The sequence below is a fragment of the Protopterus annectens genome, chromosome 10.part0 (genome assembly GCF_019279795.1).
Source record: "Protopterus annectens isolate FY-2018-M chromosome 10.part0, PAN1.0, whole genome shotgun sequence".
Classification (NCBI taxonomy): Eukaryota; Metazoa; Chordata; order Ceratodontiformes; family Protopteridae; genus Protopterus; species Protopterus annectens.
This window is the reverse complement of record NC_056744.1, coordinates 123,060,043-123,086,954: the sequence shown is the minus strand read 5'-3', so window position 1 is coordinate 123,086,954 and position 26,912 is coordinate 123,060,043.

Below are 26,912 nucleotides of genomic sequence, written 5' to 3'. Positions count from 1 at the left end.
TGTGTCTATATATATATATATATATGGATATATGTATATATATGTGTGTGTGTGTGTCTATGTATATATATATATATATATATATATATATATATATATATATATATATATATATATATATAATTTGTGTGTGTATGTATATGTGTGTTGTAGAGGAACTGTAGGAGAAACATGTTTTTTCTGACATGTAAAATGTGAGAATATTGATATGAATGATGATGATTGTACATGGTGAGGGGTTTCAGAGATAGTGTAGAGGATGTAAATGTATACTACATCTTAAGGAGACATTTGTAAATAATTACCTACATAATAAAAGTAATCACTGTTTATGAGAAAAAATATACCAAAAGGTCAATTAATAAGTTGTAGTCAGATGACAAGTAATGATGACGTTACAAAAAGATGAATTTACAAAAATTTGTGGGATGTTTATTGCTAGAGTGTATAATAAAAGTGAACTTAGTAAATTAGCACTTGAAATTTATAGTAAAAGATATGAGAGATACCCGCCTATATTAAAGACATCATTTAGAACTAATGTAACATCTGGGGGGGGTGGGGTAAACAACATCAAGGTGTCACTTGTAATTTGGAAATGTCAGTAGATAGTAATGAAATTAGGACAATAATAGAAAATAACTGGAAGATTTTAGAAGGGAATAAAGACTTGTTTGCGGCTGTAGTAAACCCAGTTTTGTTTACATTAATAATTATAATTTGAAAAAAATTGTTTAAAAGGGATTGCACTAAGTATACACCAAATATCCTGTATACTCAGAAAAAGCTAGTTATGTACAAATGTGGTTGCTGCAGGTACTTCAGATATATATTAGAAGGTCCATTTATTAATATATTAAACTATCCCAGCACTATAAATGTACCAGGACATGCCACCTGTAAAACAAAAGGGGTGGTATATGTTTGTTTGTGCAGTGGATGTTCTAGTTTTTATGTAGGAATGACTACTAGATCATTATATGAAAGGATGCGAGAGCATTATTATAATATCAAAAATACAGATCAAAAAAGCATTTTATGTAGGCACACAGTTGAGTGTAGTACATGTAAAAAAATTATTTTTTTAGTCTTGCAAATAGTTAAATTACATGCAAGGGTAGGCGATTTTAAGATTTTTTTAGAACAAACAGAAACCTAGTGGCAGATACAACTTCAGACAGATAAAACACCAGGACTGAATGAAGTTATTAATATCAAATGTTTTTTTGAAATATAGGACATTGTATGTAAATAAATAATGTTTTTTATAGGCTTAAGATTTTAAATTTCACTGTGGCAGTTTAAATGGAAATTGGTTAATGGCGTGATGTAATGAAGGGTTAATGAGTATGTATATATAAGTATGGAAGTTTTTAAGTGCTGTTTTTAGTTCTGAAGAGGTCGTAAGACGAAAGCGGTGAAAATAAAGTATACACTAAAGAAGTTTGGTTATTCTTTCATTCCTCATGCCATCACCACACTAAATATGTACATCTTCAAATAATGGAGTTTAACCCTCCTAATAGGAACATTTGTGCCAGATAGACAGCTGCTAACACAAGCCATAATTAATCTGAAATTGAGGTTATCAATGGCAAGATGCAAGCTACTGCCTTTGTTTCAACTTACACTAATTGGTTTCTGTTCTTTTTTATCTTTATTCCCCCTCCCCAGATGTGAAAACTGTTTGCATACTTTCAGAAATCATTAACTTTTAGCCTTGAAGAAACCAGTGTTTTGTCTTTTCTTCCCTTCTTATTAGCCTTCCTCCATGGAAAAGTAAGATGAAAAAGAAAAAATGCAGTGCTTTGTTGCAGCCTGAAAGACAAGCTGAAACATTTATTGCTAAAAGAAAACTTTCCAATATGTATATGCTGTTCTCATATTTACTTTTTGCCACTTAAATTTTTTTATTAGATTAAGCCATGGGTTTTAATCCAGAGATCACTTATGCCAAAGTAAAAGAAAACATATAAGCTCTACATATATTATGATCTGTGTACTTTTATACACCATACTCCACCAAAACAACTCAAGATAAGATACCTATTAACTTAAACATACTTTCGTCTAGCTTTTCTTTTCTTTTTGCAGTGTAATGACTACATTTCTTAATAACAAAGAGGAAAGAAAGAAAGACAAGAAGAAAAAAATGCATTATTTACTTTAATAAATTTATCAAACACAAGTGCAACTGCAATACTTTAAATATGCAATTATATTTGTGAAAAGTTTCATAGAAATACTGTTAAGAAAATAAATTGTTTTACTTACAGTTACTGTCTTCCTTCCTCCTGCCCTTGCCATAGGGTCCTGCCAACCATTAATGACATGAAGTGAAGCAAAAGCTTTTTATTTCTTCATAAGTTTAACAAAGTCAGCAAAAGTCCACTCTTTCCACTTATTCTTATACAGCCATATTTCACAAATGCAATTGATATTTGCAGTCACATTTATCCATTAATTTCCATGTTTCTGGTCATCTTCCTGTTCATATCCATCTCTCAACTCCAGATTCTGGTTCAATTCCACTGTGCTCCCAATTCTTCTGGACAACTTCTGTGTCTGTCTGTCAAGCATTTTCCTTTGGAACAGTAAGGATTTAACTGACAAAGCCCCTCCATGTTCTTTAATATTAGAAGATTGAGAAGCACAGTCCCTTCTGCTTGATGGCTCATTTTTTGTTGGACAAACTTTTGTATTTCATCCTTAGCCTACTCTGCATCAAAAAATGACTTTGTTCGTTCAGGAGAATAATATTCTGAATCCAGTTGGATACAGTAGCATAAATCTTATGCCTACCTCTCGAGATTCCCTGATTACTGGAATAAATTTGTTTCTCTTCTGCCTGGTGTACTGTGAAAAAATATTTTCCATAAACACTCCACTTTCTCCAACTTTTAATTCTTTGCCACAGTTTTGTGAGGATCAACTATTTCTGCTTATAGGTTTGCATCTTTACTAATAAAGGTATTGGTTGCTTTCTCATGGCCATATTTGAGGCATACACATGGTGTTCCTCCCAATTAACAATTCCTACTGTGGAATGCAAGTCCACTTGCCTATTTGTGCCTTTATAAAATTAATACAATCTGTTCCTTCTAATTTCTGTGGTACATCAGAAAATCTCAGATTCTAGCTATGTGTTTTGTCCTCTAATTCTACCATTTTTTGAAGCAATTCTTCTTAGCAATCTCATACTCAGCCAGTCTTTTCTTCATTTCAACCTCTAATTTTTGCAGTTTTATCAGCTCATCTGAATATTTGTTTAACGCTTCATCAATTTTCCAGCCTTTTGTTGAGTTGATATACTCCTTCAGTGTTATGTTTATTTTAATGAGCTCTAAGTACATTTAACTTATTTTTCCTGTAGCTTACTGGAAGCTATGTCTAGCACCAAAAGCTGGACCCTGAAGTGCTTTTTGCTGAACAGATGCAGGATTCTTTACAGTCAGTGCTTTCTCCTCACTTTTCCTAGTTGATTTTCATTCAGACTCTCTTAGTTTCTTCTTTGCAGGCATCCATGAAGTGTACTTACTAGCCAGTAACTAAATTTTGTCAAACTGACTATCTCTGGCTGCAGTTTCTCAGTTTCTGTTTTCACACCAGGAGAGCTGAAGTTAAGCTGTTGATCACTGTGCAGCCATCTTGGAAGTGTAATTCTAAGGCTCTTCATGTTAAACTCTCTTACCCTGCACAGTGACAATAATCTCAGTTGATTATTGCTCACAGGTGCAGCATTTCTGTGAGGCCAGTTTGTAGGGTGTGATTTATGCAAGAGCTCCTAGTATTTAAGTGACAGAGACCAATGTAATTTCCATAGGCTGTTGCACAATTACATTAATCTCACTTTGCCACTGCTCACAGGTGCAGCTTTTGCACAAGGTCAGTTTGAGGGTGTAACCTGTAGCAGAGCTTCTGTCATTTAAGGGACAGATCCAATGTGATGTTCACAGACTCTGTTCTATGAAGAAAGATGGTGATGTAGGGAAAGTGGAGACCTAATTGGTTGCTTTCAGTAAATTATTTCTATTGAATGTGTCTCCTGTAACATTGTTACTCACACCCTGCACTTCCTAATATAACCAATCCTCTTTGAATTTTGTCTGTACCTGTAAGAATATTTACATTCCATATTAATAATGACAAAGCCTTTACCCCCACATACTAAATATAGCAGTTTTTTAGTATATGTTTCCATCTTGCAGCTCATATGCACGGTTCAGTGGTTGGCAGTATGATCTTGTATATAGTTATGTCTTCTCATGTCTGTTTGTAACCATGTCACATTTTCTCAGACTTTTTACTTCAATAAATATCAAGCTGATCACCTTTTAACTTACAGCAGACACATGCACACACACACACACACACACACACACACACACACACACACACACACACACACACACACACACACACAAAACTATATAGACTTTCCAAAAAGGAAAACTACCCTTCCAAATATGAGCTGCTGCTTCATGTTAGTGGTTGCACCAATAGATATTAACTATGTCCCCACTTATTCAGATTGCTAGCTTTTCTTAGCTTATCTCTGTTCCACTCCCTGATGTGAAAAAAACTTGCATGCTTTCAGTGTACATTAATGTTTAGCCTTAAGAGAAAAGTACACTGGCTAACCTTAAATAAACAGACTAAACTGTGTACTGTTATAAATTCATAGTTTCATAGGTCAGTATTAGACTATTGATCCACAGCACCAGTAATAGACTAGCCACAATATCCCATCTTGTAAATACCCATCAACAAAACTAATTTATACCTACTTTTGACCCCTTTCAAGGAAGGCTTAAGGGGCTAGACCCAAGGTGTATTTACAATTGTCCATCCATTCATCCAGGTTGTGTGCAAAGAGGGTCAGGGAGCTAATTTGCTTTATAACCAAAGAAGTCCTTTCTACAAAAGAGGGATTCTTTGAGAATACAGCTTCCATGGGACCCGATAATATCCCTGGCTGTGTTCTATATGAACTACAAAGCGAACTGACACCACATCTGTGTGCCCTGTTCAGTCACAGCCTCACCTCAGGCTTTTTCCCTACTGAATTGTGCACTGCTACAGTCATCCCTCTCCATAAAGGGGGTGCAACTACAGACCCTGGGAATTATCACCCCATTAGCCTGACAAGTCTGATATGTAAAGCTATGGAGCGCATCATCATGGACCTGATTAACAAAGATATAGGAAATCTCCAAACTCTAGACCCCATGCAATTTGGCTTTGTGAAAGGGAGATCATGCCTGCTCAACCTGGTTGACTTCTTTGAGTCAGTCACCAGGGCTGTGGATGAAGGTAAGGCTGTGCATACAGTCTACCTCGATCTGGCCAAGGCCTTTGATACCATTCCTCACTCAGGAATTATTGATAAACTCACCAAACTAAGCATCAAACCCTGTATCACTAGGTGGGTTGCAAATTGGCTCACAGATAGAACACACAGTGTGAAAGTAGTAGACTCCAAGTCATACTGCCGACCAGTCACAAGTGGAGTCCCACAGGGATCGGTCCTAGGTCCTCTCCTGTTCGGCATCTACTTCTCATATGGGATAGAGTATAGCAGCAAAGCAAAGCTAAGCATAGTGAGGTTGAGTGCAGCAACCCTTCCACCTTCAGGTCAGTTATTACAGAGAGCAATCTGTTTATAGCTAGCACAAAGTAGAACAAGTTTTCTTTCATTTACTAAATGTAGAAGTCAGGAAGCTAGGTAGACTAAGTAATTGTCATATACAGTGTACTCTATTGGTCAAGAGAAGGGACGGTAGCTGACTTAGTAAGTTGTCCTTAGAGTTCAAAGACTACACCTTTGGGGGGAATAACACAGCCACTTTCCAGCACAGGGCAAGCACATATTTCACTAGTTAAGTTAATACTCTGCAAAGCTACAAAGTTATCAGTGAAAACCTTCAAGTGCTGGGCCTTGTAGCAGAACTCCTGCAGTGTCAGAATCAGGATTTGATGTAAAGACCACAAGCTATTGTACAATGACATTTTTCTCAGTAAAAGCTTTCAAGAGCTGGGCCATGTAGCAAAACTCTTGCAGTACCATGGCCAGGACTTGATGTAGTGATCACAGAGTATTGCACAATTACAGGGTTGGACCTTGTAGCAGAGCTTGTGGACTCCCTGTTGAAATGTTGGCACTCATATTGCCAAATGCTGACAAGATGAAAAAAAGACAGAAAACACAGGAAAAGAGTGAATCTCAAAAATCGCTCTTCTCCTTTTTTGTGGGGGAGGGGGCTCAAACACCCCTGCCCTATATATATATATATATATATATATATATATATATATATATATATTTAGATACACACACACACACACACATATATATATATATATATATATATATATATACATATATATAAATATATATATATATATATATATACATATATATATATAGATATATATATATATATATATATATATATATATATATATATGTATATGCTCCACCTCCAACAAGGAACTAGCACTCTGAATAGGAATATTCACCAAAATAATGATTTAATAAATAAACCCCAACATGATAAGATAATCCATATATATATATATATATATATATATATATATACACACACACACATATATATATATTTTTTTATTATTATTATTATTATTTATTTATTGACATTTGTTAACTAGGTTGGTCCAGCTGGGCTTGTGGCCTGTTTTCAGTGGAGACTCAATGAGAAAAGGTCCAAGAAAAACAGAGATTATACATACAGAAAAGTGATAACACATGCATTAATAAGTGAACAGGAACTGAATAAAAATTTCACAAAACAGACATTTTGAAGACAGCAAAACTGGTAACATATACATTAACGTGATAGATGTGATCAGAAATTGAAATTATACAATAGTATTTAAAGGACAAAAGTAAAAAGAGATAAATTTAAACACTAGTAGTTATGTCTATCCTATGTTATCAGGGCTATGATTTATTTACATATTTACAGAAGAGTTGGTTCCAACCAGATAAGTATTAAGTAGAAATAAGTATCCTCAAGTAGGGGGAATACTTTGTAGAGAGAGGGGTACTGAAAGGCATACCCAAGGAGAGGAGAGAGGGGTTAGGTTGGGTCCTGACAGGGACAGATTTTGGAGTTAAGTAGATGGAGTTTTAATTTTTCTTTAAAGTGGGATGTGTGAATGGTGGAGCATATGTCTCTAGGAAGTTTGTTCCAAGTTTCAGCAGTGGTGCATTTAAATAAGACTTTTCCTACTGCTTTTTTTGCTAGGTGTGTAGTAGTAGCTGATTTGAGGTATGAAGAATATGAGGAGGTGTGTAGATAGAAATGAAAACAAGTTTATTCTGCAATGCTTTCGGGTCAACACCCTTCTTCGGTGCATTATAAAAACAGTTAATGCATACATTTTAAATAGGAGTATCAATTAATCACATGTCAGCCAGCCAACCTATTAGACATTGTCTCACATCCCCTCATATAATTATTGTGAAAAATTCATAAAAATGTTAAAAGTTCATACTTAACTCACATAAAACATCATTGTACTTATATTATTATTATTATTAAATTATTATATTAAACTTCTTTTTGTTTTTTTTTTACTAAAATAGGCTTTATACTAGCCACACTATTAATGCCAGGTTTATAATCTGCTCTCAGCCTTACAATCCATTCATATTCTCTTATTTCTAAAATGTTATTTAAATCCCCACCTCTTATACTTGTAACTACGCTGTCTATCACCCTAAATTTAAAATAATGTCCTGAACCATTGTCCATTACATGCTTACTCAATGCATTTGTCCTTATATTTCTCCTAATGTCTGATTTGTGCTCAACTATTTGTTCCCTTAATTTCCTGGTAGTCTTCCCTACATAAAATGAGGGGCAGGCTACACAGGTGGCTAGGTATACTATTTGTACCGTGTTACAGTTTGCACAACAAGAAAATATAAATTCTTTGTCTGTTGTAGGATGCACAAATTTACTCTCTACTTCAAAAATATCTTCACAACAGCTACAGTTAAAGCACTTAAAGGTACAAGATGAAGGTTATTAGAAAATGACGTGTAACATTTGAAGTTGTGATAGCAACTGTAGGTGAGGGAATTGAAGCCAGTGGAGGGATATAAGGGGCAAGCAGTGATGAGTATTTTATGGAGAGTTTGTGATGAAGCTAGATATCTTATGATAAGTTTGTTGGACTTTGTTTAAGGTTACAGTTTGAATGTTGGTGAACACAGGAGCAGCATAAAGAAGGGAGAGGAGGAGGACAGCTTGAGCAAGGGAGAGTCTAGCGTTTGGCATTAGAAATCTTTGTTAAGATAAAGTAAACCTAGTTTCTGGGGGGGGGGGTTATGCATTGGAGAAGGTGCATATTAAATTTGAGTTCATCAATGATAATTCCTAGCAATTTAGTGTGAGTTTCAGGTTTAATGATTGTGTTATTTGAAGAAGTGACAGAAAAGGACAATTTGTGGTGAGTCAGAGAACGGGGAAGAAATAGGAGTTTGGTCTTTTTTGGGTTGAGGATGAGTAAGTTACTGGTTAGCCACTGCTCGGTAGATGAAAAGGTGTGTTGCGTGAGTGTATGGAGTTCAGAGATGTTATCAGAGATAGAGATGAGAGTTGAATCATCGGCATATTGTATGAAGGAGGATTGTTTGCAAGATGTGTGGAGGTCATTAGTGAAGATATTGAACAGGAGGGGACCCAAGATGGAGCCTTGGGGTACTCCTGTTGGGATTGGTAGGAATGGAGAAGAGGAAAAGAGCCATTTAATGGACTGTTTCCTGCAGGATAAGTAACTGGAGAACCAGGAAAGGGAGGAGGAAGACAGATTGAGACAAGCAAGTTTAGATAACAGTAGGGGATGGGAGACAGTATCAAATGCTTTGGAAAGGTCTAAGAAGAGACAGGATGCAAGTTTGTTGTTATCTAAGGCCTCAGCTATGGTATGGGTAAAGGATAGGAGGGCTGTAGTTGTACTATGGTTGGGACGGAAGCCATGCTGGGTGGGTGTGAGAAGATTGCTTTGGAGGAGGTGTTTTAGTAGTTATGAGTGGATGAATTTTAGACAGGGGGGATAGGATAGTGTTAAATAAAAAATAGGAATTCAATACACAGGAGGTTCAGATTCAAAAGTTTACTAGTGTATACCAGGAGGCAAAAAAACATACAAGTACAGAATTTTGTCTGACATGATGCAGGAAGTACAGAATATTTTATAGTGTTTGCATTCAAGTTATGCCCACCTTACTGATGTGGTTAGTCACAAGGCATCTACATCACTTTTACTAACAGTATTCTATTCATCTAATAATGCTGATGCAGTACATCTAAAAAAAACTTTTCCTTTAGATACAATACGGCCTTGCTATCCAGCTGGTCAGTCATAATGTCTTTCTGTAAAGTTACTTCTTAAAGGTCTCATATCAGTTCGAATACAATAGCAGATTCAGTGTTTAAATTCACCTCTTTGTTCACTGTTTCACTTTCCCACCAGCTGTGTTTTTATCTTACAAGGGCAAGTTTCTACATCAGGAAAGGAAGATTTAATTATTTACAAGGACAATTTATCTTATCAGGAAGGAGCGGAAGATTTACACATTTAATTTCCTGACCCAGCAGATAATCACTTATGAAAATCATAAACATCAAGCTTGCTGAGCTGGCAGCTGCCAGGGTCAGGGGTCAAAGCACACTGCAGTTTCAGAAGCTACTTGCATTTACACATGCATTTATCCCTTCTGTTATATGATTAATAGAATAAAATGCATTATAAACTACCTTGCTTTTAAACTAGCATTTCACATATATTTAAATACATATTTTTCTAACATTTTCCCCCCTATTAATACTTTTTATTCTATTTTGAAATATGCATAGTGTCATTTCATCTCCTAGCCTTTCCCACTCAGGATTTTCAGCTAGGTGAGTCATTTAATCTATACTTCAGAAAAAGCGTCATCTGAAATCAATCTTTCAATTTCAATATCTTGGTAGAAAGTTTCAGTAACAGATACAGCAACAAAATCTTTGATTAATATTTTCATGCAGGGAATTCCACAGCAAACACATGCTCCTATTAGGAGTATACCCACACAAATAGCAATTAGAATGTTCATTAGGATGGAACCCCACCCCCCCAAACAGATTCTGGAAAAAGTCCGTCAGTGGGTTTGGGCCTGGTTCAGTCATGGCTGATACTTGCTGAATTACCTCTAGGTGATTATTTATCTCGTGGCGATTGTCAGGGATAAAAGCACAGCATTCTTCTTTGATAAGCGCACACGTACCACCTCTCACTGCTAGGGTGAAGTCAAGAGCCATCCGATTTTGTAGCACAACAGTTCTCATTGCATTCAGTTCATCAGTCACCAATTCTAGGGCGGAAAAAGTTGCATTACTCATTACTTCGAGAAGTTTCGACAACTTCCTCAGCTCCCAGATCGATTTGACTGCTCCATAGGCTGGTAGTATTCCTGCCCAGGATATAACACTGTCACCCAAGTCCATATGAGTCAATTCACTTTTGTCTTTTACTGAATTATGGTCTTTCCAACCAGCTTGATCTTCCCAACTGGATTCACAGGTTTCTTAACTGGACCTTCGGATTTTCGAGCTGTTTCCCTTCGTTTAGATCTTACCCAAAGGTAATTCTGCAGTATGTCTTATTGCTGGAACCAGATAACCCAAAAAACAACTGCCGGACCAATTCTCGGGTAACCATTTATATGCCTTTTTCCCACAAATAAAATAACAGTTTTCTACTTTAGTACTAATATGCATTATCCCTGCATGAAACATTTTTTGATCTATAACTGACAATTGTTTAAACAAAACTGGATTTTTTTGAATGTCATTCATAGTTGTTTTCAATGAGTTTAAATACGAGTCATAATTAGTATTGCAAAAAGTATTGCCATTACCATTCTTAATATAACATCGGTAAGATATGGTTATATTGCAATTGCTCCAGCCCACCTGGAGGGTGTCATTTTTATAGAAACATACAACTCCTTTTTGTGTGACAGGTAAAAATAAAGCTATTTTGTCCTGTGATCTCACAGTTCCTGTGTCGAAAAGTAAATTCTCCCAAGTCTCATTTATCCCCAAAGGGACAGCAGACATTATCAGTCCTCCATATGCTGTTGGTATAGCTGTACAAACCCAGCAATTTGAAATGTTCATAGTCTCTGCATACACACGTTTCATGGCCAGGTATGTGTTAAAATTTGGATGCCAGTCTATAGGCGTTTCATCACGCCTTCCCACTTTCACTTGTGTGGTTGTGTGTAGGATGAACCACAGCAAGAGAAAAATTGTCACAATTACAGTTAATAAATGTACACACAACAAAATGATTATGCAACATCTCTGGGGTTGATCTAAACTTCTATTCGCTTTGTTTTTGGCCATCTCGGTCTGGTTGTGTATCAGTCTCAAAGTTTTTATCAAGTTGAAAGTTCTTTACCGGTTTACAATGCGTCAAATGAACCCAGGACGTCCTCTCAGCCACTCTAACTGCAGTAGGCGTTGCCAACAGAACCTGGTACGGACCTTCCCACTTTGGACTCGCCCAGTTTTTCCTTTTCGTCACTTTCAGCCAAACCCAACTTCCAGGGCCCACGACTGTTTCCACCAGTCTGGTCTGTTCCTTATCTGAAAAAGAGTTAAACTGCAAAACAGATTTATTCCTTAACAATTTCTTCATATATTCTGCTAACGAACTGTCAGCCTCCTGCTCTGCAGGCATGAGAGCTTTCCACTGAGGCACATAATATGCTCTCCCAAAAACCATTTCAAAGGGAGTCAAACCCTTTGCATTTGGAACCGTTCTCATACTCAGCAGTGCTAAAGGCAGACAGTATATCCAATTCTTTTGGGTCTCCTCTACTAGCTTCCTAAGTTTACTTTTAGGGTACCATTGTACCTTTCCACCAGTCCTGCTGACTGTGGGTGGTAGGCACAATGGTTCTTTAAGGAGATACCAAAAAGTCTCCCAAGCTGGTGGATTGTCTGGTTCACAAAATGTGTGCCGTTGTCACTATAAATCCTTTCCGGAATGCCAAATCTAGGGATTACTTCTTTTATCAGGGCTTTCGCCACTTTTGCTGCATCCGGGTTTTTGGTTGGAAAAGCTTCTACCCATTTAGAAAACATGTCTATAATAACTAAACAAAACTTTTTCCCTTCACATTTATTTAATTCTATGAAATCCATACAAATAGTATGGAATGGGTATGGTGGTATAGGAAAACTTCCTTGCTTGGTTTTAAATGCTCCTTGTGCATGATGCTTGTTACACGTATGACAAGCTGCACAAATTTTTTTGTGTAGTTTATCTATCCATATGTTTGGAATATTCGATTTACTAACTGTACCATCCCCCCTGTTGAGACATGGCTCTGCCCATGGCTCAACAAAGCTGCATATCTAAATAAATTAGACGGCAATATAGGTTTTTTCTCTTTGGAAATGTACAGTCCATTCTCAAGAATTGCACCTCGTTTTACCCATTTTTGTTTTTCTGCTTTTGTAGTAAGCGTCTGCATTGTTTTTAACATGTCTAAATCTAAAATCTCAGAGGGTTGTAATACCTCATTCAAAAATAAAGTTTCTGAGTCTGAGGCTGCTTGCTTTTCAGCTGCATCAGCTCGTGCATTGCCTTTCGAAATCCTATCCTGCTGTTTTGTATGAGCTACACATTTACAAATAGCTACTTTGGTAGGTAACTGAATAGATTCTAATAACTCCAAAATAAATTGTGCATGATTAATAGGTTTTCCACTGGATGTTATCATTCCTCTATTTTTCCATTGTTGTGCAAATACATGTACTGTAGAAAAAGCATACTGACTATCAGTATATATGTTCACACACTTGTTTTTTGCTAAAGTACATGCTCTCGTCAAAGCTATCAGTTCAGCTGCTTGTGCAGATAAGTTGTGTGGTAAGGATTGAGCTTCTAAAATTTCAGTGTCTGTAACTACTGCATATCCTACCAGATTCTTCCCTGTAGGACCCCTTCTGCATGAGCCGTCCACGTAATATGTCACCTCAGCATTATCCAAGGGCATATCTGTAAGATCTTGTCTAGGTAAAGCTAACTGTTCAATTTCCTGCAGGCAGCTGTGTGGTGTGCCCTCCGCAGGAGTTGGAAGTAATGTTGATGGATTCAGTGTCGTACATCGTTCAATTGTCATATGAGGTTGGCTCAGCAGTATAGTCATACATGAAAGATGTCTAGCAGGAGAAAGGTATGCCATTTTCTCTTGCAGTAAAAATATTGCAACTGCATGAGGCACTCTCAATGTGAGAGGGTGGAATAACACCACTGAGGCCGAAGCCTGTACTGCCATTGCGGCTGCAACTACTGCTTGTACACAGTGAGGCAAAGATCGCGCCACTGGGTCTAACTGTGATGAATAGTAAGCTATGGGGCGTTGCTTGTCCCCATGTTGTTGCGTCAATACTGACATCATGTACCTTTGCTTACAATCTACGGTCTGAAAGAACCATTTGTGATAATTTGGAAGTCCTAAAACTAATGAAGAAGCTATCAACTGCTTCAACCTGCAGAAAGCTGTTTCTGCTTCTGTTGTCCATTGTAAAATATCTTGTGCTGCCATTGGTGTCTTATATATCAAATCAGTCAGTGGAGCAGATTCCAAAGCATAATTTGGTATCCAGCTCCGACAAAAATTAGTTGTACCTAAGAAAGACATCATTTCTTTCTTGGTTGTTGGTTTGGGTGCTTGCAAAATTGCTGTTTTTCTTTCCTCATCTAGTATTCTACCTTCATTGGATATTACATATCCCAAGTATCTAACTTGTTTTCTCCAAAGTTGTAACTTACTTTTGTTTACTTTGTGTCCTTGTATTGCTAAAAATTTCAATAATGCTACAGTATCCTCTCTGCACTGCTGCTGGGTGGGGGCTGCTAGCAAGATGTCATCTACATAAAGTAGAATTTGACTACCTCCCGGTGGGGTAAACCCTGCCAGGTTGCTAGCCATTTCTTGTGCAAATATTGTTGGGCTCTCACAATATCCCTGTGGTAGTTGAGTATACGTATACCTTTTACCCTGAAATGTAAATGCAAACCAATATTGACTATCAGGATGTATAGGTATTGAAAAGAAAGCATTGCTAATATCTACCACAGAGAAATACTTCTGTTGCGGTTCTAAATAATTTAACAAAGTATGTGGGTCTGGCAACGTAGGTGCTCTAGGTATTACTGCATTATTTACAGCTTGTAAATCTTGTACCATCCGCCATTTCCCGTTTGCTTTTTAACAGGAAATAGGGGTGTATTACATGGTGAATCAGGAGATTCTACCAGTACTCCTTCTTTGAGTAATGCTGCTATTATAGGCTTAATTCCTATTTCTGCATCCTTTCTCAAAGGGTATTGTCTTTTCTGTGGTCTAAAAGCTGACTTTGGGGTAATTGTAACTGGTCCTGCTGTTCGAATAAGTCCTACACCTGACTTGCCTGTTGACCAAAGAGTTGCTGGAATTTCACATAAGGCCTTTTCTTCTTCTTCTTCTAATAAAAATGCTAATCAGCTGTCCTCGCTAGATTGCAAGTGTACAGCTGGATGTGTCTGTGTCAACCAATTCAGTTTTTGTTTTTGTATCCCTTGTTCTGACAGTTCTAAATCAGTCTGTTTCTCCCATCTTGTTACTTTTTCTCCTAAGTCTGCCCATTTGACACTTTTGTTCTTTGTCAAGCTGACATGTGGCAACCGATTTGATCTATACAATGCAAGGAATTCTTGAGGTAATGAACAGCTAACTACACTGTTCCCCTCTGTATCCCAGTACAAAGTACGCAAAACCAATCTAGTTGCATGATTTCTAAACAGTTCTTGCTCATACTCTCTATCAGGTCCTGGTGTGGTACAGTAATATGGAGTACAGTGTAACAAATGCTTTCGATCAGTGTCAAGGGAGGGGGCTTTACTGATGGCTATGTTCATCAGTTCTTCGGTTACTGCCCATGGACCAGTCGTGACTAGGTCCTGGCTGTACCAGTAAAAAGTTTCACCCTCCGATCGCACTACAAAGGTATCCATTTGTCTCTGTGCCTCCATACCTTGTACAGTTGGAACTACTGCTATGCCAAATATCTGCATAAGGTCTCTGCCCAATAGGTTCACTGGACACTTTGCAGAAACAACTATTTTACTTCTCTGGGTCATACCTGAAACAGGGTCAGTTATTGCTATATCATGGGAGAGTGGCTCCCTGTATAGCTGTCCGTTTGCTGCTTTCACTAGTATATAATCAGGTGATTCGCAATGTTCTGGTAACTTGGAGGGGTGTATCAAAGTCCGTGACGCTCCTGAGTCACACAGGAATTTGACTTCCCTTCCCTCCACCAGAAGTGTCACTTCTGGTTTTGTATCTGCTAGGTAGAGCTCCAGGCTCAACAATGCTAAATCTAAAATTTCATTTCCATTTTTGTCTAAGTCAATTTGTACTTCCTCTACTCCTTCTGCTACATTGGCATTTGTCTTTTCTATTCTAGCTGTTACTGGTGATTCCTGACTTTCATATGATGTATCCTCACTATCATATAGTCAGTCCTCATCCCCTTTATCTTCCGTCGTTGCTTTCTTATTTTGTTTACAGTCCCTAGCTAGATGCCCTTTCTTTCCGCACTTGAAGCATTCACTTCTCTTTTTCCTCTCTTCAAAATCTTCTGATCGTTTGTCAGACTGTTTGTTTCCCTGGGCATTCTTCTTGCCCTTTTTACCTGACTGTAATACAAATACTTCAGCTCCGTCTTCAGCAGTGAAGACTTGTGCCTACTTTTTCTTTTTACTATTAAAATGTCTCTCAGCATGTCTAGCATATTCGAGTAAGGCTTGTAGCCTCCCTGTTCGATGATCTATCATATGCTTTGTAATGAAGCTACTAATAGGTGCAATGCAACCTTTCAAAAATGCATTTTTTAATTGTTGTTCATACGGGTAATCATTAGTTTGGTTCTCAGGAACTGACATACCGCTATGATTATTAAAACATTCTAATAATCTAGCATAGTATCCACCTATTGACTCATTTTCCTGTTGTATGCATTGATTAATGCAAGTCCAGTCTGCTCTAGGTTTCCATTTCTCAGAGATTTGGTCTGTCAGACCTTTCACTCTGTTGTCTAATTCTGCATCACTATGTGGGAGTGGCCTAAGTTCTGCATTACAAGGATTCCAGGTGCCACAGATCATGTGCCAATCTGGACCTATAATTTGTCTTACTACTTTTTCTACTTCTTCCCCATTCAAGTGGTAACTTAACCTCATGCCTTGTAAATCTTCTAAAAATTTTGTAAAATTAACTTTCGGATGGGGGATTCCCTCAGTAGCTTCCGGATATCTTCCGGTGTCCATGGTCTATATACTAAGAGTGTTGGATCCTGCCCTTCCTGTCCTGCCTGAGGATTTGGAACTTCTATAAGTGGGCATATTTCTTCCTCACTCTCATCCTGTAGTTTTCTCTCTATTTGGTATGATTCTGTGTCCCTATGTGTTTTACGTGTTTGGGACCTAGTCTCAATAGGATCTCTAACAAATGGTTGTGGTCTTACTGAAACTTCAGGATAACGCGGAGGCGGACCAGCCTGTCCACTCGCTTCATATCCTGAAAAGGGTAAGGGAGGGGGTAAGGGAGGAGGAGGAGGAGCTGTAGCTATTACCAAGTTATTATCCTCTTTGTCTAAAAATAATGTTTTTGAATTTTTAAGCTTCTGTTCCCTACGATTTGCTTCCTCAATCCACCTGTGTGCTTGAGGTATGCCTAGTTGGCGTTGCTTTTTTGCCTGACCTCCTGCATCAGATTTAAGCTGTTTAAGGAGTTTAACTAGTGTAAGTTTATCTAGTTTACCATCAAATTCATATTTGTTAACCCATTTCGTATAATACCTAACATTATCAGCATGCTGTAATTGCATGTATTTTGCGTCTTCGGTTAGGGGCGGATCTCGCGAGGTTTTAGTGCACTGATTACCCATGTCAAAGAAAATGTTACGTAACCTTTTTTATCACGTGATGTCAATTTCTTAGTTCCTGTTTACAGTTTATCTAGAATAACTGTCTACCTTATTCTGTTACCCTGATCTATGACAAAATATACAGTACTTCCTTTTGTCCCTGATCTGCAAAACAAATCTTGACAACAATATACTGTAACCTAGTGCCTGATCTAAAACAGAAAAAAGGCAAATTCTTCCTACCTGAGCCTCCTGGTTTTGAAAATGTTCAAATTCCGCTCTTCGGCCACAGATCAGAAAGTGGCCAGCCTCTTTACACACGACAATTCAGTCGGAGGTCTTTTCACTCAAGAAGAACCATTTCGGTAACTTCTCCTGCGCAGTATTTGACCACCGATACACTCTGATCTGCAGCTTACCAAGGGAATTCCGGCTCGAAAGGACCAAACTGTTAAATAAAAAATCAGAATTCAATACACAGGAGGTTCAGATTCAAAAGTTTACTAGTGTACACCAGGAGGCAAAAACTATACAAGTACAGAATTTTGTCTGACATGATGCAGGAAGTACAGAATATTTTATAGTGTTTGCATTCAAGTTATGCCCACCTTACTGATGTGGTTAGTCACAAGGCATCTACATCACTTTTACTAACAGTATTCTATTCATCTAATAATGCTGATGCAGTACATCTAAAAAAAACTTTTCCTTTAGATACAATACGGCCTTGCTATCCAGCTGGTCAGTCATAATGTCTTTCTGTAAAGTTACTTCTTAAAGGTCTCATATCAGTTCGAATACAATAGCAGATTCAGTCTTTAAATTCACCTCTTTGTTCACTGTTTCACTTTCCCACCAGCTGTGTTTTTATCTTACAAGGGCAAGTTACTACATCAGGAAAGGAAAATTTAATTATTTACAAGGACAAGTTATCTTATCAGGAAGGAGCGGAAGATTTACACATTTAATTTCCTGACCCAGCAGATAATCACTTATGAAAAGCATAAACATCAAGCTTGCTGAGCTGGCAGCTGCCAGGGTCAGGGGTCAAAGCACACTGCAGTTTCAGAAGCTACTTGCATTTACACATGAATTTATCCCTTCTGTTATATGATTAATAGAATAAAATGCATTATAAACTACCTTGCTTTTAAACTAGCATTTCACATATATTTAAATACATATTTTTCTAACAGATAGGTATGGGATGGTAGTTAGATGGGTCAGTAGAGTTACTACCATTGTGTAGGGGTATAGTGAAAAAGGATTTCCAAAGGGTGGGTACAGTGGATTATTGAATGGACATATTGATTAGTATAGACACTGGGTATGCAATTGAGTCAGCAGTTAGTTTGAGGAAGGAAGGGGAGCAAGGTTTTAGTTTAAGAAGTAGAGATCGGATATAAGAAATGGGAACAGGATGAAAGGTGAAGAGGTTATTGTTAGATTGGTAAGGAGGGATAGGTTGGGTTGTAGTGTTACCACTGGATGGTAAGTGTGCTTGAATAGTGTCGATAAAGTGTTTATTCAGTAGGAGAGCTTTTTCTAGAGGGGATGTATTAGGGTAGGGAGAGGGGTTAGAGGGGCAGCCAGGAGAGAGAATTTTATTTACAGTTGACCAGAATTTATGTGAGTTGGATGTATGTGTGTGTATGTGTGTATATATATATATATATATATATATATATATATATATATATATATATATATATATATATATATATATATATATATATATATATATACCAAGTCTGAGATCACCATTCCACAGAGAAAAGATAATATTATGAGAAATAGCATCTTGGATTTAGTATATTTAAGTCTGTTCTTTCAGCCATTTAGTCTCCGCATTTCAGGACTCGCTCTTCTGGGGTGGGTCCCAGCATTTCAAATGGATACTGAGCTCCTGCAGTATCAGCGTCAGAATTTGTTCTAGTGACAACAAGTTATTGTACAATGACAAAGGGCTCAGTGAAAACTTTCAGGAGCTGGGCCTTGTATCAGACTCCTGCAGTATCTGGGTCAGGATTTGATGTAGTGACCACAGGCTACTGAACAATGACACTGTTCTAATTGAAATCTTTCAGGGGTTGGGCCTTGTACAGAGCTTTTGCCGTATCAGGGGTCAGGATTTGATACAGTAACTTCTGCATAATGACAAGGTTTTCTGTGAATACTTTTGGGAGCTGAGACTTGTGCCAAAGATCCTGCAATACCGGGGTCAGGATTTGATGTAGTGACCACAGCCTCTGCACTGTGAAGGAAGATGATGACTGTTTAAGGTGTTATTAGTTTTGTAGATGTGCAGGAGGTCACACAGGATTGGATCCTTTAAGGCTCTGCAGGCTAGAGGGAGATGTTTTCTCAAGAATATGATAGAAACAAGAAAGAGAAAGAGCATGCTTTGAGGTGATTTGGGTAGCTCAAGGAAGACATACCCTTAAAAAAAAAAGGAATACATACCCTTAAGTATCTTAGTGAGGGAACACTGTGGTCTTTCAAACTAGGTCATACGATTAGACAAGTACAAACTAAAGAGGCCATTATACCCTGTTATTAACCTGATGAGAAAGGAGTTGAGAGGGATGATAACTTCCTTAGATCTGGAAGAAGTACCCGTGGTGATCAGTCTCGTTAGGCAAAAGTATTTACTAGTAGCAGTGGATACAAGGTGATCAAAGGATAGTTCATTGTCAGTGAAATTGCCACATCCCTAATGGGTGAGTCAACTTTAAAAAGGGGTGTCACCTATGTGGTAGGAGCATGGGTGCCCAGTTTTGCCACAAGACACAGTGTTGCATTTCTTGACATTTAGCTTTAAGCTGTGATCATGGAAGTACTTATTGGTGCATGTTAGTCCCTCCTGAAGAGTCTGGAAGCCATATGGAAAGTTAATGACAGTTTTAAGTTTGCAGACTTGATCATCCCAGGCCCTTGATGCCAAACGTGACATCAGAGAAGTAAACGCCAGAGAGAAGTGGCCCTAGAACAAATCCCTGGGGGACACTGCTGGCTCATAGATTCATAGGTAGATACTAGGCTATTGGCCCTAGGGCCTATGTAAGTCTAGCCAAAAGGTACCCTGGCTTTCGCCACCCAAGAAAATAATTTTCCTGTGCCCTTGTCGAGCAGAGCCACAGAAGTGATCCTCGGGGTGAATTTCCTATCTCCCATCCAATCATCAAGATTTTTCTTGAAGAGTGCTAATGAGGAGCTTTGTTTGATATAGATAGGTAGTTTGTTACAGAGTATGGGAAGTCTCTGGGATAGGAATCTATCCCTCCAGCATGTTCTGTTTATTCTGGTGACAAAGTTTAGGTCCCTAGAGCATGTAGCAGGAGGGATTGGGATTTCTTTAAGTGGAGCATGTCCAACAGCTCTGGGTTTAGGTTCATAGGTAGGTACTAGGCTATCGGCTCAAAGGCCTATGTAAGCCTAGCCAACAAGATTCCCTGGCTTATGCCACCCAAGAAAGTTATTTTCCTGTGCCACTGTCGAGCAGAGACATGGAAGTGATCCCCGGGGTGTATTTCCTAATTCCCATCCACTCATCAAGATTTTTCTTGAAGAGTGCTAATGAAGAACTTTGCTTGACATCGATGGATAGCCTGTTCCAGAGTATGGGAAGTCTCTGGGACAGGAATCTATCCCTCCAGCATGTCCTGTTTATTGTGGTGACAAGGTTTAGGTCCCTAGAGCGTGTAGCTTGGAGGGAATTGAGATTTCCTTAGGTGTAGTATGTCCAACACCTCTGGGTTTGACAGCTTTTATATGTTAGGCAGAGATCACCTCAGAGTAGGCGATATGCTATGGAGTAAAGCTGGAGTTTTTTGAGACAGTCAGTGTAGGGCATTTGTTTGAGGCCAGTAATCCTCTTTGTGAGGTACTTCTGTGGCCTTTCCAGCTGCTGCAGATGTCTTGTGAAGTACATTCCAAAAGGGGCATTGTACTCTATGATGGGTCTAATGAGTGTTGAGTAGAGGGGAACAATGACCTCTTTTTTCCTGTATGAGAACCCTTTTATGATGAGGTGTGCCATGTAGAAGGATTTCCTGACTACTGTGGCTATGTGATTATCAAAGGAGAGACTACTGTCCACCTGTGTCCCAAGGTCTCTTATCACACTTTTGGTGTTAAGTAGACTACCGCCTATGTGGTAGTTCATGGGTACAGAGTTTTTACCAAAAGGGATGACAATGCACTTTTTGGCATTGAGCTTGAGGCCATGGCTTTGACACCAGGCATCTGTCTCAGTGAGGCCCTTTTGTAGGATGTCCACATCGTTAGGAGTTTTGATTATGGCTCCTAGTTTGCAGTCATCTGTGAACTTCATTAGCCAAAGACCTTCTGTGTTAGCCTATACTTCAGAGAAGTAAATACCAAACAGGAGAGGACCCAGGACTAAACCCTGTGGTACTCCACTTGTCACTGGTCTGAAGTTGGATTTGGAGTCTGCTACTTTCACAGTGTGGATTCTGTCAGTGAGCCAGTTGGCAACCCATCTTGTGACAGGGATTTATACCTAGTTTAGTGAGTTTATCTATAATTCCAGAGTGGGGGATGGTATCAAAAGCCTTGGCAAGATCTAGATAGGCTGTGTGAACTACCTTACCCTCATCTACAGCTTTGGTGACTGCTTCAAAGAAGTCTATCAGGTTTAGGAGACATGATCTGCCTTTTACAAACCCGAAACTACTCTTTTCAAAGAAAGTGTGCATCCCACACTAATAGACTAGGTTCTGTCCATTAGCTGGTTTGCTATCTAGTGGGGATAACATATGGGTTTACATTTAGCTTGATTAGTTTATCTATAATGCCAGAATGTGGGATGGTAACAAAGGCCTTGGCCAGGTCCATAATGCATCATTGATTGCTCAAAGAAGCCCAGCATGTTCAGGAGGCAGGATCTGCCTTTAACAACCCCAAAATGGTTTGAGTCCAGGGCTTGTAGGCTGCCTACATCCTTATTAATAAGTTTCACAATGATGCATTCTATTGATTTGCAGACAAGGCTGGTGAGGATTATAGGTCAATAGTTTCCAGCATTCGTAGCGCATCACCCCTTGTTGAGTGGATGACTACTGCAGTTCTCCATTCCTCTGGTGCTAATGTAATGGAGAGGCTGAGGATAAATTGGCTTAGTAGTGTGTCTATCAGACAATGTTTGGTGCAGACAAGAAGGCAGCCTGGCACTTTATCAGGACCCATCAAGCTAGTATTTCTGGCCCTGGAGAGAGCATTCAGGACTTACTCAGAAGTGATTAAGGGTGTGCGTGTGCATGTGTGTGTGTGTGTGTGTGTGTGTGTGTGTGTGTGTGTGTGTGTACTAATAAGTTGGGAAAACTTGGAGGAAGATGGGGAGTAAAGTTAGAGCTGAATTTGTCCACTAATATATTGGCTATGTCCTCAGCGGACAGACAAGTGTTGTTGTTGTGTGTTAGTGCCAAGCATCGCTGGGCATTACCTCTAAGGTTTCTGATATACCTGTATAAGGCTTTGTGGTTGTCCAAAGCAGATGTGTGAATTCTCAATTCATACTTACTTTTGGAGGATTTCATTTTATTTCTGAGTTCATTGATCTTGATCTTTTTCTTTTTCCTCACTGCAGTGCGATCTCGGAGTTGGAATATACAATATACAGGGGGTACCACCCCCTGCAAAAATGTTACCAGTAACACAGACTTTTGACATTGGAACTTACAATGTTCGAATGCCGATTCCGTGGTTACCATTTCTGCCATTTTGGTAAAATTGTATTACCAAATTCAGAAAAATATTCAATCAAAATGTGGAAAATTCTTTGATTTTTCCACATTTTGATAGTAAACCTATATACATATACATATGTATATATCTGTGTGTGTGGGTGTGTATGTCTTGCGGAAACAGATGCCTTGAATCATGCTTTGAGGTGGACATATAAATTATCTGTAAATGTGGCAGCATGTGAGATGGGGTCATTGATATGAGGAGGGTACTTAAATTTCATCAGATCAACAGATGGATTAGGTTTACCATCACACTGAGTGTTACTAATTAATGGTCAGATTTGTCCACTGGCATGTAACTGTAGGTACTGAGCTTAGGGTGGCTATATTGGTGAGAACCAGGAACAATAGTTTTGAATCCTTAGTTTGGACTTGAGCAAGTTCGTTCAGGGAGCTGGTAATAATGAAGTCCAGGAATCGTTGTGTGTATTTATTTGAGATTATGTAGGTTTTGCAATTAATGGAGGGATAGTTGAAGTCTTCCAAGAGAATAATATTAAGCTCGATAAGGAGGGATGCTAGTTTGTTAGATATGCCTCGTGGGCTGCAGATGACATGGAGGGAGTATGATTGTTAGCTAAGCTAGGGTACAGAGTTGTATTTACATGAAAAGGATACAGAGCAGTTCAAGGTCATTGCCCAGGCTTGCAAGTCTGGAGGTGAAATGGATTCTTAGAAATAGAAACTATCTCCTTCCAGTAATACCGTCATAAGTTTCTGTGTTGGTCTTAAAGAGTGTTATGCATTGAACCTCTGCATTGTGGGGATGATATTACTGTTCTGAAGCCGTGTTTCAGTAATTATGCAGACAGAAATATTTTCAAGCATTAGGAATGCATGTAAGGAGTGGAACTTCTTGTTTAGGTTTCTAGCATTGGACAGTGCTATATTTATATGGTTTTGATATTGAATAGCTATGTAAGTAAAATTTACAAGAAAATCCTAGCCAAACTAGAGTTTTCATTGTATGATTCCTTACAAGAGGATAATGGGATATATACAAATGTCCCCTTAAGGACTTCAGGTGTTTCAGTTGTATGGCAGTTCTGAATGCCCATGACTTTTTTTCTTTTTAAGCTTGTTAATGCACAAATTCAGGCCAATAAAGCCTAACCACAGTAGTTGTGAACATGCAAGTTTCAGTCTTCGTATGACCTTATCAGCACAGTATAAGTGGACTGTTTGACTAAACTTTAGAAACACAGGGTTGTCATACCCAGCTGATGTCCAGACCATTAAGGTGTCTGCAAAATATCCCATCTAACAACTAAATAAAAGAGTAAACAGGACACACAGCCAAAATAATTAGTAAAACATTATAAGAAAATCCTAGCCAAGCTAGAGTTTTCACTGTGTGATTCCTTAAAACCTATGTAAAGGAGGATAATGGGATATATGCAAATGACCCAGATCATTTAATTGCAAACATTATACATCACTTTTAATTGGATTTTCTTGTAATTTTTACTAATTGCTTTGACTATGTGCCCTGTTTACGCTATGAATAGCTATGTAAGGAATTTGAGAAAACTGATCTTGCCTAAGAAAAACAGCATGGCTAAGTAAAAAGTTTTTTTTAAAACAAGAAATATTTTTATTAAATTATCATGTATGACATAGACAATCATGCATTTATATAAATGAAAACAAACCACATGAACATAACTTTAGTTGCAAACATTATACATCACATATAATCTATGCAGTCATTATCAGTCAAACATTACATAGCTCATTCAAGTTCTGCCTTCTTTTAAACCTCATTCCTCCTCTGCATGTATTGTTCTCACAGTTCCCATTTTTTCTATGCAATTTGCTCCTACCATTTTTTAAAGATCCCAATTCCAGTTGTTTGATATATTTTACTATATTCACTACTTCTAGTACAGTTACCTTAGACTTTGATTTCCATTTTCTAGTAACTGCTTTTTTGGCAGCCACCATAATTAGACTCAGCAAGGCCTTACTATGTTCATTTTCTTAGTTACACTAATTTCCTCATCCAGTATCTCTGACAGAATAATCTTCAGGGAACTTTAAAGTCTGCTAACTGATTACACTCCCAGAAGGTATGTTCCCAATTACCTCTTTCTTCCCCATCACACCTCCAACATTTGCTGTCTACCTGAGGAAAAATTCTTTGGAGTCTACTTGGGGTATACAAATACCTATGTAAACACTTCCAAATAAAGATCCTAAATCTTCTAGACTATGTTGCATATTTGGGAGACATACATACATGCCTCCATTGTTTCTTTGTGAATTGCTTAGCCAGTCTCTCTTCCCAATCCTTTATAACTTCTTCTGATTGATTCTTAGTTATCATGCAATATTTTATATGCTGTCATAATTATTCCTTTTTTAACAGCAGCTTCTGTTCTAGATTCTACTAAAATCCCTACCAGTAATGGTCTTTTACCGAGGATCCCCCTATTTCTTTCTCTTTGCCTATACCCTGATATCAGTCCTTGATAAGGAAGACAATCTCTAGCCTGCAGTCCAAATAAATTCTTGACCTCTTCCTATTCTGTTACCTTTTCCTCTGTAATTATTTTCTCCAAATAACTTGGTTCTTTTGCAAGTTTTCTCCAATAAATTCCAGCCCTCTCTTGCCCATTGTCTGTACCACTAATTGCCTTCATCCTTATTGGTAGAATTTCCTTTCTCCATTCCCGTATTGGCTTAGTTCTTAGTATACTTTCTGCTAGTCTATGAATATAATATTCTGTATGGTTATTGTTATTCTCTTTAAGGATCTACAACCAAAATCCCAGTCTCTCCTTGTTTCTTGGGCTTCCCCCCTGTTTCATCATTATCACTTTCCACTTTGAATTATCAATTTCTGCTTGTGCTATGTATAGGAGTCTTAACAGTATAGCTCTGAAATACCCCTTCAAATCAGGTAATCCAAAACTGCCTTGTTCTGTTGGAAGAATCAGCTTATCCCACTTGACTCTTGTTGTCTTTCTTTCCCAGATAAAATGCTGGAGTAAAATGTTTTGGCCAGTATATGGAAGCCATAAGGAGAAAGGTGCAGGCCATCACTTGCAAAGCAACTCTGATTGTTGATCATCTCCTCCCAGGTTGATATATATTGGATCCCTTTAGAATGACACTGATAGCTAAACCAATCATATTTTGTTTGTATTGTGGTATCATTCTTGGGGATGGTAGCATACTACTCAATACTAGTTTCACACCCAGTTTTGATGCATACTCTGAGAGCTCATCACGTCTCTCTTCATATGATCCAAGGAGGTATGTCTCAAGACATTCGCTTCCACATTTGCAATGACCATGTCATATGCATACTTAGGGAGAAGAGACTTGTGGGTCCTAGATAAACTGTGGATTTTGGTACCTGAGAGGCAACTAACCATCACTCTGTCCTTGTTCAGCCTCATAAGTGATTCATGTGTGTGTCTGACCATAGAGTCACCTATGATGAAGATGTTACTGGATGTATTGTTTCAGCCTTGTTGGATTAAGGGCTTTGGTCTGTCATTTCAGTGACCTCTGTTGTAGTTTTCTTTTCTGTAGTATCTATATATGCTGGGTATTCTGTGGTTCAAACCTCTGTCTAGGATGCCTTTGTGGATTTAGCAGAGACTTTTTAAGTACCTCAATGTAAGAAGGTTTGTTTGTCTGTGCAGGACATGGTGGGCATGCTGAGTGGGGGTGTCAGAATTAATAATATGCTGGTCACGGTCTGCTGTGTTTGAAGAAAGGTTAGCCACCACGGTTAGCAGATATTTGCACGCGTCACACATGGAATCATTTATGGGAGGAATCAAACAGTTGTCAGTGAGCATGAGGCAGGTCTTGCATTGCCTCAATCAGCTGTCTACAGCTACAACTAGACTCAGAACTGGAATACTGGCAACTGACAACAAATGATGAGTGGAAAGGACAATTAAAAAAAACATTTACCGCTCACAGCATGGATTACACTTAGACATTGAATGCCCACAGCGGCAAAAGATTGAAAAAGAAAACAATCTGCCTGCAGCAAGAAGGAGGTTAGTCCTAAGTGATATGGTTCTCTGCTCTTATTTGTAGATAACTGGGCTTGTCTATCTGCCACTGTCCCCATACACTCACAGTATTCCTTCAGGAGTCCACAGGAGTGTATGATTATGTCTAT